Below are 20,163 nucleotides of genomic sequence, written 5' to 3' on the forward strand. Positions count from 1 at the left end.
TTTTTCATGGGTGAGTGTGCTCTGCTGCCAAGTGTTTAATTCTGGGTGACAGACCCACCTGTGTGGTAATTACAAGTCTTGGGAAGTCAGAATGTCTTGAAAGTGACATAAGTGCTTTGGCAGGCGGGACATTTTCCAAAACTTGGAGGTATTCAAAAGAATCACATGAAAAAATGTTCATCATCATTAGCCATCAGGGAAATCCAAATCAAAACCACATTGAGATACCCCCTTACACCAGTTAGAAAGGCAAAAATTGACAAAGCAAGAAACAACAAATGTTGGAGAGGTTGTGGAGAAAGGGGAACCCTCTTACACTGTTGGTGGGAATGCAAGCTGGTACAGCCTCTTTGGAAAACAGTGTGGAGGTGCCTTGAAAAATTAAAAATAGAGCTACCCTGTGACCCAGCAATTGCATTACTGGGTATTTACCCCAAAGACACAGATGCAGTGAAAAGAAGGGCCACATGCACCCCAATGTTCATAGCAGCAGTGTCTGCAATAGCCAAACTGTGGAAAGAGCCGAGATGCCCTTCAGTAGATGAATGGATAAAGAAGATGTGGTCCATATATACAATGGAATATTACTCAGCCATCAGTCTATACCCAACTTTTACATCAACATGGATGGGACTGGAGGAGATTATGCTAAGTGAAATAAGTCAAGCAGAGAAAGTCAATTATCATATGGTTTCACTTATTTGTGGAACATAAGGAATAGCATGGAGGACATTAGGAGAAGGAAGGGAAAAAGGAAGGGGGGAATCGGAGGGGGAGAGGAACCATGAGAGACTATGGACTCTGAGAAACAAACTGAGGGTTTTAGAGGGGAGGGGAGTGGGGGGATGGGTTAGCCCGGTGATGGGTATTAAGGAGGGCACATATTGCATGGAACACTGGGTGTTATAGGAAAACAATGAACCATGGATCACTACATCAAAAACTAATGATGTACTGTATGGTGACTAACATAACATAATAAAATTAAATTAAAAAAATAAAGGTTTATAAAAAAAAGAATCAAAAGGAGGATTTGGAGAATGTTACTGAGACCATTTGAACTAGATAACTTTTTTAAAAGGATTTATTTACTTTATTTTTAAAGAGAGAGAGAGAATGTGGGGAGGAGGCGCAGAGAGGGTCCTAAGCAGACTCTGCGCTCAGCGAGGAGCCCGATGTGGGGCTCGATCTCACCACCCTGAGATCATGACCTGAGCCAAAAACCAAGAGTCAGACACTCAACTGACTGTGCTGCCCAGGCACCCCTGGAGCAGATAACTTTTAAGACAACTTCTAACTCAGGATATGAGCCCAGGTCAACCCTCTTCCAGAGAACAGAGTGCTCTTTATTTGATTGAGGAGCATTCGAAACTCCACCCATCTCCCATCCTCCAGCTAGTAATTCTGTTGTAAGTTAATAGCCTCTCCCATTAGCTTAGTTATAGCACTAATTAGATATCTGGCAAATGGGTATTTATGAGCCTTCAAAGTAAGGGCCAAGAAGTCACAAGACCAAAACTTTTTTTTATCAGCTTCTCCCCTCCCCTGCAACCAAATCCCATATTCACAGAGATAAAGATAAAATAAGAAATGTGTTTGGTACCCTTCATGTATGTGTATATTTCTTAAGATAACAAGCACCTTTAACTCATCTTGACAGCTAGAGAGCTGTTCATTCAGGTTATCTTTTTCTCACAGGTTTTATTGGGCATCTTTTTCAGATTCCAGGCTTCTCTGGATGAGCTTGTGATTTGATTGTCTGATCAGAGAACATTACCTCATTAAAAATAAATGTACAGAGAGCTTTAGAGATTGAAATTTCATGTTTTATTTGTTGAAAAGAAAGAGGTCACATCAACTAATCAACCTCAACATCCATAAATGCAATTCCCAAGCCTCTGAAAGCAGGATGTAAAGAAGAGATTACAAAACCAACTCATTAACAAGTCCCGGGGGAGGTTCCTTGAATGTCTCCGTAAAGTTGCGTTCTACTGAATATAGACGGACCACCCAGGTGGCTCCCTACTATGCGTATAGCCCAGGTGGATCCACTAGGATGACTGACTTTGGAATATTTTACCCTGGGAGCCAAGATAGTTTAGTTGCATTTATGTAAACATTCTGTTTGTATAGCGAAAATAGGAAATGGTTCCTTCCAGGGAAATTGTGACTTTCTATTATCTTCTTCCGTATCTTTTTCCCCTTCAGCACGGTATTCAGTATGGAAGGGAAGACAGGGGGTTTGGGATGAAGAACAAAAAAGAAAGTGAGCTTCAGACTAGTTCTATTACTTACTAGTTTCATGACTTTAATAAGATGTTTTACAGCTTTGAGGTTTATTTGTTTTTAAAAATCAGAAAAATAATTATGCCCATCTACTAGGTTTGTATGAGAATTAAATAAAACAGGTATCTATGTTGTTTAGAATTACTTTGCTCTAGAAATTATTCAAGGTAACTTATCAATAAGGCTCTATTCAACACACACACAGCCATAACCAGACATGCCACACACGGATGTACGTGACTTAGGCATATACTGCACACAAATGTAGCATAAATTAAAAATGCAGATAAAAGACGAAAGGAAAACAAAGGTGGAAACATATAATGAAGGCAGAAATGAGAATAAAAATATGAGCAGAATACAAATGTGGTTCTCATCTTTAGAGCATCTAGCAAAAAAAAAAAAAAAAAGGAAATTTAGTCTATAGAACACTTCACAGTGTCCGTAATATAAAAAGAAACCAGCTGTCCAAGATAACTACCCAACGTCATTGGTTCCAAAATCAGGGAGAAAAGTTTTCCATGTAAAGAAGACAGTATATGAGATGATAGGGCAAAATCTTTGACAACCAACCTACAGTAAATACAATGATGTGCTTCACAGGGCTGTTTGTTATATCGACTTTTTGATGGTATTACACCAAAGTAAAATACAACCAGGAAAACAAAGCAAAACATGTATAAGTTGCTTAAAATGTATCTCTAGATATCTTGCACCTTGATGTTGTGGCTTGCCCCTCTGGGAGAATGGATGAATTGTACATGTTTCAAGCAATCTTATTTTTCTTTTTTAAAAAAATTTATTTGAGAAAGAGAGAGAGCATAAGCAGGAGGGGCAGAGCGAGGAGAGAAACTCAAGCAGACTCCATGCTGAGTGAGGAGCCTGATGTGGGCTTGACCTCACGACCCTGAGATCATGACCTGAGCTGAAATCAAGAGTTGGATGCTTACCCGACTGAGCCACTCAGACGCCCCTCAAGCAATCTTCTTACACTAAACAAGACAACGTATGTCGATGAGCCTACAAACAACAAAGAGCTGCAGAACTACACACTTTCTTCTGGTACCTCTGATGCTCACCAGCAATCTAGCTTGTGTCCATACTTGTGGACCTGTCATGACTATAAAGCAACTCAATAGACTCACCTCTGATAAAGTTGGCTCATAAAGACTTGTTAGAAATATCTGCATTTTAATAAGCAACTCTTGAACATCCCAAACCCCTAACGGTCCAGAGGAATGAGTCTTTAATGAGGGTGCTTTGTTCACAACGACAGGAGGGGTATGAGGGAGGTGTTCTTTTTTCTGGCATTTTGTTATCTATATAAGTGATCATCAACTCCATTACATATAAACTACTTCTCTAAGGAGAGATTCAAAGTCTAAATATAATAAATATATATTTTTTTCATTTTCAAAGTTTTAGGAACACTTTCCATTTTATAAGGCAAAAAGTTTCATTGACTGCATCTTCCAAGACAACTGTTGCTAGCGGAATGTTGTTACTAATATGTCCTTAATGATTCCAGGGTGATTTCACCCTGAATAAATCTTACATTGTTCCCAGTAGCAAGGCTCCATTCATTTTTTTGTTAAAGATTTTATTTATGAGAGAGAGAGAACAAGAGAGAGCAAGCACGAGTCAGTGGAGAGGGAGAAGCAGGTTCCCGCTCAATCCCAAGACCCTGAGATCATGACCTGAGCTGAAGGCAGATGCTTAATCAACTGAGCCACCCAGGCGCCCCACAGTGCACCATTCATAGTAAGACCTGATGGGAACAAGGTATTTTCAAATTGATTTTCCTCTGTATACAACTCATACCATTCATTTCATTAAAAGATTTCTTCTAATTAAAGCTCATTATTTAAAAAAATCAGTTTCAATCTTTATGCATTAGGTAGAAAAATGCCCTGGAAATCAAGTAGCTTTCTGTATCACAAAAGAAAATGAATTCTTTAAACTATGACTGGCTTTAGAAAGAGATTGATAACTGGAAAGCTGGCCAATACCCTCTGGGTATCAATTCATGAATGTTTGATAATCAGTCAGGAGTGGAAGCTGTCATTCTAGCCAGTTTTATGAAAAAAATCCCAATAAGCAAGATGACATCTTTTATGATGACCTCTGCACTCACAATGTCTTCAGCTGACAATTACTCACCTGTCACTCTCAAAACCCTTTTTATTAAAAAATATACCAAACACTTACTTATTTTAGACTGATAGAGTCTATGTGCTCAGCTGAAATTCATCAATATTAACAGCAGCAAAAACCATACCATAAATTGACTCTGTATATACTTCTAGATAAAGAAGAGCTTCTTAGGGGCTGCAGTAGTGTCTCTTTCAAGGAGTAGTGTTGTTTTTAACCAATCTGTCTTTATCCATTTTACCCAGAAAAGTCATTATTCACAAGGCAGGGTGGAGGGAGGGGGCATCACTGAGTGAAAGGTTGCAAACCATTAAGAAGAAACACTCATTGACCGACCAAACTCTTTCTGTCCAATTCCCTGGAGCCTTGGTGAATACAGAATGAGCCCAGGAAAGGAGTGAGGGTGTGAGTGGTCATCAAATTAATGGCCATTTGGGAAGCTCCTGAATCCTAGATGGGAATGGGGTGTATTAATTGGGTTCCAAACAGGACACAAAAAGCACATGGTACCTCAATTAGGGAGAATTTAATATGAAGAATGATTAAGCTGTGATGGAGTAACTATAAAGATCTGAAGATAACTCCAAAGGGTACCATCATGCTAAGGAAGAGTATCTAAGGAAGGACAGACTTGGGAGGGCACCTTTCCCCAAACCTGAGGTTCAGATCTCATTGGAGAAGGTATCGTTGAAGCTTACTGGGTTAAAAAAAAAAAAAAAAAGGTATCCAGGGTGCAGGTGAGTTGGGCAGGTGCACATCAAAGTGGGCAGGTGCATAGAGAGAGTTTGGGACACTACTGTGAGCATAAACCTGGATTGCTTGGTGGCCACACTGGGAAGGCCATGAAAGGGGGTCACAAGCCCAGGCAGGACTATGGCCCTTGAGAGATTGCAGACGTGCAGCTGGGGAAGAGCACCACCGGCTGTCTCTGCACACATGCGCCACTAATAGACCGTGTGATAGGAACAGGAAAAGCAAAAGGCTGAAACCAGAACCAGGAAGAGAAACCTCCTTCTTCCTGCAGCACCCTCTACTGACAAGGCTTATATCACGTGCAACATAAAGGAGGAAAGCTTACGGAGGCCAATCTATTCTGTCGGAGTCTGAAGGGTGAATTTGGAGCAGAGAAGCAATGCTTTGATAAGTGGCTCATTTATGGTGATACAGAACATCTCCCCAAAGCCCTGAGAAACTAGGAAATGGGAGGGAGACAGCAGTCCCACCCACCTCATATGCCAAAGGATTTGTGCCGATGTACAAACACTGAGGTTGGTAGAACTTGGTCTATATGGATGACGGGATAGACAATAATGGTGGTCTCCTTGGGTAAAATTGTGCAGCCTATCTATGCATTGAACAGATTACTTACCAAAAGATTTAATTTTGTTCTTGATAGCATAAGAGAGGTCCTACTCTATGTATTGTCATTGTCAAAAAATATCAATCAAATCATCCAAGTCAGGGAAGAAGTCAGTTGGTTGCTGGGGCGTCAGGTAGAAAGATCAACAATAGGTTGATCTTTCAGTTCTCAGACACCTGATGGAGACCTGAACAGGCAGCTAACCTTTGCCATAGTTAAATAGGCCCCTGCACTTTGGGAGGGCTGTGAGGGAGGTGGAGGGGGGCACAGAGATGGCTCTGACAAATGGTACTAAAACAGTCTGAGAATCAAAAATAGTAGCTTAGCATGCCCCCTCCCTGCCTTCCTGTTACCATGGCAACATGAGACCACTCCACTTGTAGCCCATTTGTAGACTCCCCCTGACATTTGCCTCAACCCAATTTCGATCTGGATGGCAATGCTAGAGGGGAGGGATTCGCCAGGGTGGGGGGTGGGGTCAGACCGGGGTCCTCCCATTTCTTAGGAACTGTGGAGCCCCTTACGCTTCTGGGTTTGGATTCAGGCTCTCAGTCTCCAGAGGCTATTTCTGCTCCCCAGGAGCATTTAGAGCTGCATGTTACTGTGCCATCAAGACATGTTCTAAATTGGAAATGCATTTTTTTTTAATTAAAATAAATAGAAAAAGCACTAAGGGGGATAATAGTGAGAAGAACACATGGGAACACGCAGTTGCTTAGGCAGCCTTGTGACTGCCTTTGGTTGGGAGCAGAGAAACAACCCCATACATCTTTCATCGGTCCTAATGGGGTACAATGAATTTGTTGAAAAACAGCATATCTCATGAGCCTTACAGGCAGAAAAATTCATACCAAATTTTTAAAATAATATGCTTGGTCCCAGTGACTTGGGTTGGGTCTTAAGCTATAAGCTATAAAGTGATGGGGGGGTTGTGGTAATTATTTGTTTAACATAATCAACTTAGGTAAATCATTTCAAATTACCAAATGTGTGTGTGTGTGTGTGTGTGTGTGTATACACATATGTGCGTATATATATATCTGCGTATCTGTATCTCTATCCATATATCATGCACTGTTTATATTACCCAAAAAATTACCCAAATGGCAAAGTAAATATAATCTCAGTGAATTAAAATATTAAAGTTTGGTTTTACCAAAGGTTACTTGCAAGGAATGGTTAAATATTTTTTTTTTTTTTTTAAAGATTTTATTTATTTATTTGACAGAGAGAAACAGCCCGAGAGGGAACACAAGCAGGGGCAGGGGAGTGGGGGAGGGAGAAGCAGGCTTCCCGCCTGAGCGGGGAGCCCGATGCGGGGCTCGAACCCAGGACCCTGGGATCATGACCTGAGCCGAAGGCAGACGCTTAACGACTGAGCCACCCAGGCACCCCGGAATGGTTAAATATTTTTAAAGGAATTCATTATTCAACCATTAATAGTTACCGACAGAAGGAAGAAAGTCGTGTGTGTGTGTGTGTGTGACGTTCTATAAGATGACTTTTGCGGTGACATTCTGTTGAATCACAAGCTTACCTGATTGATAACAGGACTGAGTAGGAACGTGGGGGTTTTTCATAAGGGAATTGTATTTACAAGATAATTATGTTTGGAAGGCTTTTCTGTTTTCAGATTTCATTAAGCCACGTGGGGTCTCTCGGAATTACTTGTCTGGAATCATCAATGAATCAGAATAGAGGGTAGTTCCCTGAAAGGCCTGAGTATTTCTCTCCCAAGACAAGCGGATCACCCAGGGGTGAGCTGTGCTGTTGAACCACGGAGCACATGGGGGCCATGGAGACGCTGCTGGAGAAGTCAGGGGGAGGTGAGGAGTAGCCCATGGAATATGATGGAGTTGTCCCAGTCCTCTTATACGCCGTGCCACGCTCCTGTCTCACAATGACCCTGTGACACAAGGAAAGGCAGAGACTGTTTCCATTTCCTGGATGAGGAGAAACTCAGAAAGTTCAAAAGATTTAGATGCCAGCCCGAGGCTACACAGCTAACTCCTAACAGAGTCTCAATTGGAAGCCCCATCTTGTAACTATAAATACCACATTCTTCCTGCTTCATTGCACTCACCCGGAGCCACCAAGCTCCTTCTCGAGTTGTAATTTTTTTTTTTTTTTAAATCCATGGTTACATGCATGGGAATTCATGGTAAGTGGTGATGTACTTCATTTTATGAGGATAAATGTCTTCCTTCATTGCTAAAGAATAATAAGGAACTCCAGTTGTTTTCATTAAAAAGTATTTAGTAAAAATGGCTGGAAAGTTCTTTATAAATTAGAGTTAAATGAAATAGATTACATTTATTGAATTAATAAATCCTTATTAATATCAATAAGGAGGGCATTTGATGAGGTCTCATAGCCAGATAAGGTTTGGCAATATGTTTAAGGACACGCTAAGTAAATAAAAGAGACCTTGTCTTGCTCTCGTAAGTCAGCGTGCAATGTCAACCTTTAACCAGAAGCGTTCCTGGAAAATAAAGTTGTCATGTCCCGAACATGGGATGTGTTTTGCTTGGGCCCTCATAGGATGGGGAGGAGTTGGAAAAATAAAAAGCTGTTTGTTAATTCTTTTTTTTTAAAGATTTTATTTATTTATTTGAGAGAGAGTGCACACAAGAGAGAACATGAGCGGGGTGGGGGGGGAGCAGAGGGAGACGGAGAAGCAGGCTCCCCCCTGAGCAGGAGCCCCGAGGTGGGGCTCGAACCCAGGACCCTGGGATCATGAACTGAGCCGAAGGCAGAGGCTTCACTGGCTGGGCGGCCCTGTTTGTTAATTTTTCTTAGCTTTATCCTTGCAAAGAAACAGTGCTAATGGCTTTAGGAATAGTAGCAGAAAACAATGCCTTGGGTATAAATGAGAAACGCTGTTTGGGATTGTAAATGGAATGACTCACCCACCACTTTACTGGCTAAGGACTTTTCAGCAGCCTGGATGAAAGTGATTTGAAATGGACTGTCATACTGGGTGAGCAGAAAACTCAAATCCTCAGCCCTACAACCAAACCAACAACTGCACAGAAGAAAGTGTATGTATCTAGTGTTTCCTGTGTGCCAGGCTGTGCCAATCTTGTTACATGGGGGAACCCATCTAAGACTCCAGAACAACCCTACAAGGGAGTTAATATTATTTTCCACATTCCATAGAGGGGATGGTTGAGGCTTAGAACTGGCTATGATTTCATTTTCTGAAGCAGCTGCCTTACAATTTTATTTTTATAGTTGATTCAAGTTGGTATTCCATACGGTCTTAATGACTAGTCTCCAAAGATGTGGCAAACAGATTGTTCTCTACATTAGAAGCTGATTTTAAAATATAAGCAGACGTGATAACTTTCCTACCAGGAGTAGAAAAAAATGATTGTTGAATCTTAGGAGAGTGGGGAATTCTTTTGTGGAGGTCATTTTAAAAAGAGCCAAGATTTGGGGAGAGAGTAGGAGTCATGGGATTGAATTATCAGCCCTCCTTCTCCTTCTGAATTACCAGCTTTTTCATGTTCCTTTAAAGACCTGTCGCTCTATGATTCCATATTGTTATATTCAGGATTAAAATCTAGAGGGAAACTGCTTCCACTTTGGTGTAGCAAATCAACTCTGAGCTTTTTCCTTTTTTTTTTTTTTAAGACTTTATTTATTTATTTTAGAGAGAGAGAGAGAGCGAACGTGGGGGGCAGGGAGAAGCAGAGAGAGAGGAACAAGCAGACTCCACACTGAGTGCAGAGCCCGATTCGGGGCTCAGTCTCACAACATTTGAAACTGTTTCATGGCTCTGTCTATGGTGAGTTGAAGCATTAAACACAAGACCTGCTCTAACCACCTCCAAATTCCTTAGAGGCCCCTGGGGCATTTCCTAGGAACCCCTAGAGCTCTGGAGAGCAAAGTTTGAAAACCATTTACTTGAAGAAAGAAAATCTATTTGTTAGAAGACTCTGGAAAGATGTCTGAAAGATTGTCTGTTACCTTGCCCTTGGAAGTTGTAGAAAATTGTCTCACATTTCATATGCCCAAAGGGATAATACGTGCATAATTATGGATGAACTGTCTTTGCATAAATTTTAAAACTATTAAAGCAATTAATGATTAATGGCTAGATTAGGGAAGATGCTCAGTCTCTTCTGGAATCTTAAGCCCATCAGCCTTTACTGAAACCAGTAGATAAAAAGGACATTCAGGAAGTACCTGGTTGAGGTCTAGTAGAGGACAGTTAGAAAGAAGGATTTCTATTGCCAGTTATTTTACTGTCAGATTTGTGACACTAACAGAGTCCAATTAGAATGAAAAAAGGAGAGATTGAAAAATACTTACCTTTAATATCAGGATGGAAATAAATATATCTTAGAAATAACTATCCTTGAACTTCTATATATAGCCTTGAATGTCAAGGGTTTTAAAAACCTTGAGCGGGATTTAACTGGGCTTCCCCAGCATATCATCTTAGAATGTGTAATTAGTAACTTTTTACATAATCTGTATGTGTCCACAAAAGATGTGTCAATATCAAAATGTTCCAAAATGTCTAAGCATTTTTAAAGACTTTTATTTATTTATTTAAGAGAGAGAGGGAGAGAGGGTGTGAGTGGGGAGGAGGGGCAGAGGGAGAGGGAGAAGCAGACTCCCCGCTGAGCGGGGAGCCTGGTGTGGGACCCGATTCCAGGGTCCTGGGATCATGACCTGAGCCAAAGGCAGACACTTAACTGACTGAGCCACCCAGGTGCCCTGCATTTTTGAAATAATCCACAGATTGACCATAAATATAAATGTTAACACGCCTCCTCATATTGTAGCTGAATTATTTAACTTGAAAATAGTGTTAGTTCACTTTTGAATTTGCCCTCTTTAATATCTTGGTATCCCCACCACATCAATAGTATTGGAAATACTTTCAAATCCATCGATGTGGCTGTATTAGAAGTGATTCTTCCTCTTTTGAATCTCTGGTTTGTTTCCCATATTGTAACCAATGCAGTGATATGGTTACAGGTGTTATTAATGCTAGCCAATGGACTTGTCACACTCACTGTTACACACAGCAACACTTGAAAATCTCTAATCGTATCACACACGCAAAATAGGTTTCTTTTTTATTATTATTATTATACTCAGAAAGACTGGCCAGAGATTGTTTTTCTCTCTTAATAACTTAGCGATGCGTCGAGCTTCAGTTCCTTCATGGCTATAAAAGTGAGGGTTAATAACATCTATCTTCTACAGTTATTATGAGGATGAAATGAAATAAGGTATGGAGAAGTGTCATAAACCCCAAGTACCATAAAAATGAATTGTGGAAATGGAAAAGCTGAAGCACAGGAGACAAGCGAGGTAACAGCCACACAAAAAAGCCCCTCCGACTTTTGCTGTCACCCAGTTCCCCTTTGATGGCCCAGGCGGAGCTGCCCTAATGAGAACGCATGCGAGGTTGCTATGGCTTCCAGTGTTGGAAGGCCGGTCTTCTGTCTTCTGCAAGCTCAGATGAGAGCTACAAATACCCGAAGACTAAAGCACAGTTCTAGGCAAAGCACCTGAAGTTTTACAAGCTTTATACAATAACTGTGTTCAGTTCTGACATAAATAGAACGTGCCATGATCTAATTTCTTTTAACGCTTCCCTAAGGAAATACAATAAGTCATCTCATGAGATTTTTATATGTCTGTCAGCCTTCCTGTCTCTTCCCCTCCTTTTGTCTGGTAAAAACAATGTGCGGGTCCGCGAAGCAAAAACTGATTATTGACTTAATGCCAAGAATTCTGGCTTCTAATGTGGAAGGTGTTTTCAAGGGACTGTGGTAGAATATGCTGGGCTCTTGAGAGGAGGAGGGTACAAAAATGGCATGAAGTAGAAACAGAATGAACCCGGTGTAATATTATAGATGATTTGAATATTAAGGGTTTTAAAAATCCAAATTGCTACTTAGGGTGACATTGGTGATTTCCCAAAAGAGTAAGTGACCAGGTTGACCAGTCACTTTCTAGCCACTATTGCCACTTCGGAGCCTATGTTCCTTCCAAGAGAGCCTTCTCCTGCTCCTTCTACCTGGCCAACTCCTACTCACACTTCAAGACCCAATTCCAGTTTCATCTGCTAGGGCCACATGAGTATAGTATGACCTCTTGCTCCTTAGGATACCTATCATACTTATCTAAATGACCCAGGTGACTCTTAATCATGTGCTACCTTTAATTGTTATTTTGCTTTTCAAGTGCACATCTCTTAACTCAATTAGGCTCACGCTTCTGAAGGGCTGGAACCGAAATTTCCAAATGTATAGCATATGTACGGGAAATAGCTTTTAAATTAAAATGCGTTGAGTTGACAGACAGAAAGGTTTCAAAGGTGGCTGGATAACATTTCCCCAGCAGGTAAACATAAAACTCCAATCAGCATTCTGCCATTTGGGATGCCAGGATGTGATTTAAATGCCTGACTTGGCCATGAGAATATAGGTTTCCCAAAGAGGACAGAAGCTGCTAAGTATCAGAAGGTCTCAGAAAGAGATGATTAATTTCCTTTGGTTTCAGAAAAGGTATTGAGAAACCAGCCCTGTTTTGCCCACATGTTGAAGGACTGCACTTCCAATTTTTTTTTTTTGCACTTCTAATTTTTATGTGCAGATTGACTTGTACCCTGAATTTTAACATAAGTTGGACTTAGAAGGGTCTGAAGCAAACTATTTGATTATTCCCACTCTGGTTCATAAGATAAGAATGTGGGGGCTACACATCAAACCCAAATAGGTTTTCTATGGAAAAATTTTGAAGAGCATTGTTTTTCTTTCCTTTTTTTTTTTTTTAAAGCAGGATCCATGTCCAGCATGGAGCCCAGTGTGGGACTTGAACTCACAACCCTTCGATCAAGACCTGAGCAGAGAGCAAGAGTTGGACACTTCACCAACTAAGTCACCCAGGTGCCCCTGAAGAGCATTGCTTTTATCAAGCAGCTTTGGTAGAACTTCTAAATTTGTAGAAGCCCATTAGAATTGTGGAGGAACTTTCAGTGGAGAAGAGCCTTGCTGTGAAAGTGGTTAAAACCAGAAGACCTGATTCAAACTCTGGCTTTTCAGTGCGAAGTTGGGATTACTCCCTTTCCCTTTGATTCATTCTCTGGTTCCTTCCTACGTTTCCTCTGTTTTCTAAAGACTCTGCAGTTCCTATTGTAACCCAGTTCACTTACATTTTGGGGTAACTGTGACAATTTATTCAGTTCTCCAATTAGGGAGCATCGGTTGATCTTTAAAGTCGTGTCTTTCATGTGTGATTTGAGAAGTTTCTTCTTTAGAAGAACTTTCCTCAATTATCCCGAAATCTGAGAGTTGGAAGGGATTGGTTTTATAACCAATCATGCTTGATTCATGCAGCTCTCTGCCTGTCAGGGATCCCATGAATGGAGAAAACCACCATAATTATATTTAGAATTACAAATCTCCACCTCCCTCTGCCCGTCCCAACCCAGAAAAGTGTCTAGTAGACATATGGCATTCCGCAGGCATATAGAATGAGGGTCCTGGAAGGGATTGAAATCCTTCAAGGATTACATTTTCTTGAACATTACTTTTTTCCTAGCTCATTCCTAAAATTTGATGTTCTATTTTATTCTGAAAATTTTCCAGGGCCAAAAAATTTACTACATTCTCTAGCCTGGCTTTAATCTTGACAGCCCTTGGAATCAGAAAATTATGCGAAGCTTAGGCTTGTGACCTCACTTGTTTGGTCTTCACTGGAGCCTGGAATATCAATTACCCATGCATCAGAGACAACCCATTTGTAGGGAGCTCTAGGGGCTTAACAATTCTGGCACGGGCTCTTCGGTTTGACCTCTTCTCTCAGAATGAGGATGACTTTCTACTTGTATCCCCTGACTGGCATTATACAGACCACCTGCTCTGGTCTGTCTTGTCTCCCACTGTTTCCCGACCATTTTTATTTTGGCTTCTTCTTCTCTCTGTGGTTTGTTCATGCTGTGTCCCCACCTGGCACACGCTGCTTCTTTGTCTCACCATCAGGATGTAAATAAATGCCAGGAGTTGATAAGCAGGGACCTTGTCATTTCTGCTCACAGCTGTATCATTAGGTGCTTGCAACCGTATCATTCACACTGTACGCTTCAGACGGTGTCAGGCACTCCACATGTATTGGTTAAGTGATATTTAAAAATGGATATTCAAGTTCTACCCAAACATCAAGACCCTTCTCCAGAGAAAGAGAATAGCTTACCCTTTCATTCAATGCAATTACATGGGTGTCTACAACATACCCAACGTTGTGCTCCTATATTTGTACTTATAGGTATATTTAGTTGCTTCTCTTCCAAATTGTAGGTTTCCTTTATGTGAAGAACAAGCTTCTTACAATTGTTGATGAGTGAAAATATTGGTCTCAATAACACCTCCAGGTAATGTTCTCCAATTCCAGACCCGGGTCACAGAAAGATAGTAGATACGATTTATTGAGGGCTTGGCATATTTATTCAACAAACACTCATATAGTACTTATTGTGTGCCAGGCACCATTTTAAAGGCTTTATAAATCTTAACTCATTTAATTCTCACATCCTACATATTAGAGACAATTACTATCCCTGCCTCACAAGTAAGAATACTGAGGCACAGAGAGATTAAGTAACTTGCCTCAAATCACACAGCTAGCAGAGTCAGGATTCAAACCCCAGCAGCGCGGCTTTAAAGCCTGGACTTTAGCCACTATACCACACTTCCTTCTTGGCATACTGCTTGAATCAAGATCTTATGTTCCTACCTCTACTTTCTGCTGGTTGGGACCATCGTCTGTGTTCTAGAATGCCACCCTTTCTCCATGCAAACACTGGTATTAAGATTCAAACACTCAGGGCACCTGGGTGGCTCAGTCAGTTAAGTGTCTGCCTTCGGTTCAAATCCCAGGGTCCTGGGATCAAGCCCCACATCGGGCTCCCTGCTCAGTGGGGAGCCTGCTTCTCCCTCTCCCTCTGTCTCTCTCCCTGCTTGTGCTCTCTCTCTCTGTCAAATAAATAAATAAAATCTTTAAAAAAAAAGATTCAAAAACTCAAAGTTGGCTGTCTTTTTTCTCAACCCACATTCAGCATTTTCAAGACTTGCTTTCTCCTACACCTCCTTTCTGTTATTTATGAACATGTCTCTCTCTCCTACTGGGCAACCATGAGGCAGCAAATATAGCTTATTCATCTCCCGTCCCTCCCTACATATTCCAGACACAGAATGGTGCTCTGGGCATAGTAGGTGTTCAATAGGTATTCATTAAATAAATAAATATATTTAAAGAATTGTTCCTGTTCTTTTTAAAAGCAAATTGCTCATAAGAGTTAAAAACACTGAAGTTCATCGGTCACTTCTGAGATGGATTCTAGAGAAAGTAAATAAATGATCCACTCCAGCTGTGGGAACAAGCCTGGCTGGGCATCCAGAGAGCCCTCAAACTTGGAGACTAAGCCATCTTTAACATAGGAGGCCATTTTTCAGTGGTACAGTGGCCAATGGATAAAAGGTTGCATTTTTTAAAAGATTTTACTTATTTATTTATTTGAGAGAGAGAGAGTGGATGAGCAGGCGGGGAGGGGCAGAGGGAAAGAGAGAAGCAGACTCCACAGCGGGGAAGCCTGACTTGGGGCTCAATCCGAGGACCCTGGGATCATGACCTGAGATGAAAGCAGACGTTTAACTGACTGAGCCACCCAGGCGCCCCTAAGAGGTTACATTCAGGGAGAAGGCTAGGATATAACATTAGAGGATAGTTTCCTCTGTGGGTGGCTTGAACAACATGGTAAATGATTTTTTATGACCTTTTATGATCATTCCTATTTGAGAACGTCTGTGGTAGATTAAAGATGGCCCCAAATTCTTTGCTACCTTCATTCAGAGCTGGGGTCTAATTTCCCTCCTCTTGAGTCTGGGCTGGACTTAGTGGCATGCTTGACTGGTTGAATGCCGGGGAAGTGATGCCACGTGACTCCCATGCCTAGGTCAGCAGGAGCCTTTTGGCCTCCATGTTGGTCTCCAGGAACACTGGCTCTTGGAACCCAGCCACCATGCTGTGAGGAAGCCTAAGCAGCCATGGAGGAGGAGCCAACACAGAAAGGAGCCAAGGTCCGCAGCCAGCCCTGACTTACCAGTCACGTGAATAAGTCATCCTTGAGTGGACCTGTGAAGCCACCGCAGCTGAAGCCCATGGAGCGTCTCTGTTGGCAGGGCATTCCCCAATTCCTGACTCAAAAAAATTGCAAGCCCAGTGAAACAGTTATTTAAGCCACAAGCTTCAAACAAAACCAAAGAGAGCGGCCACAATGTCACCACGATCACAGTGAGAAACAGTTACGTATACAGCCCATCAAAGAGCTTTTCACTCCCTATGTTATTTTTCCCAAAGCACGCCCGCTAGCACTACACATATGGCCTGCCCTCACCCCTCGAGTCATGTGAAACTTTGGAAAGAAACTGTTCACATTATAGGTCATAGTTCAAATCTGTGTCAAAAGAAGGAAAAAAAAACCACCCACGGCTTGGTTTTTCTAGGCTCAAATTGTGAGGAAATTAAAATATGACAGTCTGCACTTAAAAAATTCAACACATAATCCCACAATTGCTTTAAACCCAGATCTATGACATTAAGAAAAATCTGGGCCCTTAGATCAATTATTTCAGAGGAATGTTATGCAGCTGAAGCTGATGTAGGGCCACCCCATGATCTAAGAGGCAGAAGGAGACTATCTTTCCACTTCTAAACCTCAAAGCCTATTATTAAGAGTTGACTCATTTGTCTTTGTAAGATCCTCTTTTAAAATGCAAATATACGAGGAGCGTTAACACAGTAACGGTTAATACAGCTCTCAGTCATTCACAAGTTAGACTGAGGACACAGGGAGGCAGAGGAGAACGTTCAGGAGACAGCAAGGTGTATAAGAACTGAGGTGGGAACTGTCCGAGAGTTTCTCCTACTTCACTGGTTTCTTCTAGACTGATCAACCTTCTGGGACTTAGGAGAACCTTTGATGAATATAGGCCCAGAAAGGGTTAAACAAGACAGCCCAGAGTACTGGGTTATTTCCTCTAATTATTACCTCTGTAGGGTCTCATCACATTCTTCCTCCTCCTAATTTCACCTCCTTTCTGGACCCTTTCAAGTGGGAAGATCCTCCTAATGATCTTTGAAATTGGATTTTCTTGACCTCTTGGTGACTGGTATTCTCAGCTAAACAGAGTATTCCTGTCTTTGCTCTCCCCATGTGGCCGCAAATGCTCCTGGCCTTATAACTTGTCAGCTCATTATCAGGATATTCACAGAACAGTCAGAAACCCTAAAAGAGATAGTTAGATTTTTTCCTTGGGACTTGCACAAGATATCTTCAGACTGACTGGGGGAACTCCAACACCATCCAAATCTTTTAAAGACACAAAAGGAAAAATATTTAGTTATTTTTACATAGTAGTTCAGATTATATATGTTCATAAGTTTATTTTTATATTTTACTTATATATTTATATAAAATAGTTATATATTTTAATATATATATATATTTACATGGTTCTAATACTTTCCTCATTGATCGTTTAATTTCCCCTTATGGCTAATTAGTCATAAAGTAAAGACTATTCTGAAGAAAGAGTAGGTATTTCCCCTTGGTGTGCCTTACCCCATACACTTCATGAAGGTCTTTCTACAAATAGGAGCCTATTATATTGGTGTCCATCTCTTTGAAGGAAGGGAGAGAGGAGACCTGGAGTTTGAGGCCACGCTCCTATCAGAGTCCTTTCCTTTTTTTAATTTTTGTCCAACTTTACCTACTATGGTGGAGACTACAATATCTGAGTTCTCTTTGGGGCACACAATTAGACCACATTTCCCATCCCCGTGGCATCTATGCGAGGCCATGTGACTGGTTCCTGCCAATGTGATCTCCCACAGAGGAGAAGTGTGTCACCTGCATGGCTAGGTGTATCTTCCACATGCTCTCCATCTTTCCTTATGCATCTGATGAACGGAGAGAACTTAGGCAGAGCCACAGGTTGACAGGAGCCCGGGTCCCCGAATGATCGCATGGAGCAGAGCTTTCCACTGACTACATTACATTGGAATGTGACTTGACTGAGAAATTTTATTGTGTTAAATCGCATTGTTTTAGCAATTAGGTCTTTCCTTACTCATGATTGCCAACATTTTCCTCTTCTCTGCACCTATTCTCCCTGGTCAAATTCTGGCATACTCCTCAATGCTGAGCCTATTAAGTCTCCAAATGACTAAATCACCAAAAATTGTTGATGGCTCTACCAAGCTGTCAGTTTCTCAAAGGCAGGACATATATACTGTTCTTCGTTGTATATTTACCGTCTTTAATGCAGTAAGTTACAAAAATGAATATTAAGGTGCTATGAGTAAGCATGCTATTAAGATAGAGCCTTCTTGATATATTTACCACCAAGCTGGGAAGACAAGTTGTATATATGTAAATTAGTATATGGGACGGGCCAATGGTGTGTACAGAAAACAATTTCAGTGCTAGATCAGAGGAAGGAGCAAATATACAACCTCGCATGGTTAGGGATGTTTTCACATCAGAGAATAGAGGTGAACTACTCTTTGCAGGGCAGGTAGAATTCTAAGAGGTAGAGAAGATAGGAGAAATCATAGAAAAGGTCAAAGAGTCATCTAGTGACATTAAAATAATTCAAATAGGCATAAGGACAATTAAAACCTACTTGTGCATCATTCTTCCACAAGTGAGGCCCAAGGCCAGTCAACTCGTCAGCAAGATCATAGTTCTCTTTGCCTTCTGGCAAGTCATGCTTTCATGTCAGTTTTTGGGACAATTCTCTTGATTTTTCTCTCTGTAAGATATACAAATATGCATTATGATGGTATTGCCCATACTGCACATGGATCCCTGGATCCGCAGAGTCTTACCCAGCTTTCTCCCCTATCTGTCCATTTATGAGTACTTTAAACTCGCTGTTGCAGTGCCACTGAAGATATTTTCTTCCATTGTTTCTTCTCATCCACTACCAACCAGTTTCAACAACCCTGAATGTGTATAGATGCATTTATGTCATAGAGCTCTCCTTCATCTCTCATCACAGGAAACATGGAAGACTGAGGAGCTCTTTTAGAACAAAGAGTTTAAGTGCAAAAGATATTGGCTGTCTCTAAGCAAGAGAGAGCTGTTGGCTCACTAGTGGTTCACTAGTAGTTTTCAGATGAAGAATATATTAGGAATGCCAATAAAACCAGGCCAAGTTGATTGTTGTCCAGGAAGAAGGATAGGCAAAGAGCTGGAAAGAGGGACAGCCATCAGGAAAGGAGTGGAGGAAAAAAGATGCTGGGACTCCAGTATGGACTTAGGAGGAATCATCTCTGAGGGCCTCTTTCCATGTTTGTTTTTAACTGGATCCATCCTTTTTCCATTCCCAGCATCCGAGCTCCCACCCCTTACCTTACCTAAAGTCACTGAAGTGCTCCACATTTTGTTATGGGGGCTATATTTGACACGGTGGTGACTATGGGGCAGAGATAAGAGAAATGGAATATTTACATATAAACACAATTATGAAATTCTTTTTAATTTTCTATTTTATTCTCCAATGAACTTGGAAACTAAATACATTCCATTCCAGATGTGTTCAATCACAACCTTTTCTGTCTCTCAGAGCGCTGTGGTTCCCACCATCCATCTGGCCCCCAGCAAAGTCTGACTTGCTCTGAAGTTTATTTCCTACAAGCACTTTTTCCTTCCTCTGTGACACCCATAGCCCTGTACCTGCATCTATATGAGGCAGCATCATTTTTACCCATTTCTCTTCTCAAAGGACAGTGAGGGTACCTGGGTGGCTCAATCAGTTAAGTGTCCAACTCTTGATTTCAGCTCAGGTCATGATCTCGGGGTTGTGAGATCAAGCCCCGCATGGCGCTCCGCACTGGGCAGAGAGCCTGCTTGAGATTCTCTCTCTCTCTCCCTCTGCCCCTCCCCCACTCATGCATGCTCTCTCTCTCAATAAATAAATAAATAAATAAATAAATAAATAAATCTTAAAAAAAAAAAGGACTCTGAACCTCCTTGATGGAGGAAAGTTTTTTTGTTTGCTTGGTTTTGGGTTTTTTGTTTGTTTGTTTGTTTATGACTGTCATCTCCCTGGTGAATGGGACCATGTCTGACATATGCTAGATCTTCAACAAACACTTGCTGCTTGAGTGGCTGGTGAAGGGATAAACTAACTGATAAATGACATCCCCTCAAGGGTAGGGCTCATGTTATACCTCCTGTGTCCCTGGCCGTTAGCATGTTCCTTGAACAGAGTTTAAACTCAGTGGATATTCTTTATGATGATCTTTGGAATTAGTGCTTAGGGGAAGAGTTACGT

The sequence above is a fragment of the Halichoerus grypus genome, chromosome 9, assembly GCF_964656455.1.
Source record: "Halichoerus grypus chromosome 9, mHalGry1.hap1.1, whole genome shotgun sequence".
In the NCBI taxonomy this organism is placed as follows: Eukaryota; Metazoa; Chordata; class Mammalia; order Carnivora; family Phocidae; genus Halichoerus; species Halichoerus grypus.